Source organism: Macaca thibetana, chromosome 15 (genome assembly GCF_024542745.1).
Source record: "Macaca thibetana thibetana isolate TM-01 chromosome 15, ASM2454274v1, whole genome shotgun sequence".
NCBI classification, from domain to species: Eukaryota; Metazoa; Chordata; class Mammalia; order Primates; family Cercopithecidae; genus Macaca; species Macaca thibetana.
In genome coordinates, this window is record NC_065592.1 from 32,101,830 (window position 1) to 32,102,790 (window position 961).

General features: G+C 38.8%; 1 non-coding gene across 1 annotated transcript; it reads left to right on the top strand.

The window, feature by feature from the left end:
• The first annotated feature begins 364 nt into the window (after window positions 1-364).
• Window positions 365-468, top strand: LOC126938238 (U6 spliceosomal RNA). The gene has a single exon (XR_007720048.1). It is a non-coding gene; the product is annotated as a U6 spliceosomal RNA (small nuclear RNA).
• The last annotated feature ends 493 nt before the right edge of the window (window positions 469-961 follow it).

Below are 961 nucleotides of genomic sequence, written 5' to 3' on the forward strand. Positions count from 1 at the left end.
TTTATAAAATACCCAGTCTGTGGTATTTTGTTATAGTCGTAGAAAATAAATTAAGACAGTGAATAATGCTGTAATAAACATAGGAGGGCAAGTATCTCTTGGAGATCCTGATTTCAAATCTTTTGGATATATAGCCAGAAGTGAGGTTGCGGGTACTATAGTAGTTTTGTTTTTTAATTTTTTGAGGAATCTCCATATAGTTTTCCATAATGGCTGCAACATTTCACATGCAAGATGAATAAGTTCTAGAGATCTGCTGTGCAACATAGTGCCTATAGTTAACAATACTGTATTGTAAACTTAAACATTTTGTCGACAGGATAAATCTCATGTTAAGTGCTCTTACCACTAAAAAAGGGTTGAAATGCTCACTTCAGCAGCACATATACTAAAATAGGAATGATACAGAGATTAGCCTGGTCCTTGCCCAGGGATGACATGCAAATTCATGAAGCATTCCATATTTTCTAAAAAAAAAAAAAAAAAAAAAAAAAAAAAAAAGCATAGGGGACACAAGAAAACTTTTGGAGGTGATTGATACGGTTCGGCTGTGTCTCCACCCAAATCTCAACTTGAATTTATCTCTCAGAATTCCCACGTGTTGTGGGAGGGACCCGGGGGAGATAATGGAATCATGGGGGCCAGTCTTTCCCCTGTTGTTCTCGTGATAGTGAAACAGTCTCACGAGATCTGATGGGTTTATCAGCAGTTTCCGCTGTTGCTTCTTCCTCATTTTCTCTTGCTGCAGCCGTCTAAGAAGTGACTTTCGCCCCCCACCATGATTCTGAATCCTCCCCAGCCATATGGAACTGTAAGTCCAATTAAACGTCTTTTTCTTCACTGTCTCGGGTAGGTCTTTATCAGCAGCATGAAAACGGATTAATACAGTGATGGATGTTTATTACTTTGATTGTGGTGGTGGTTTCATGGGTGGATGCACACATCTAAACCCATCAAATTG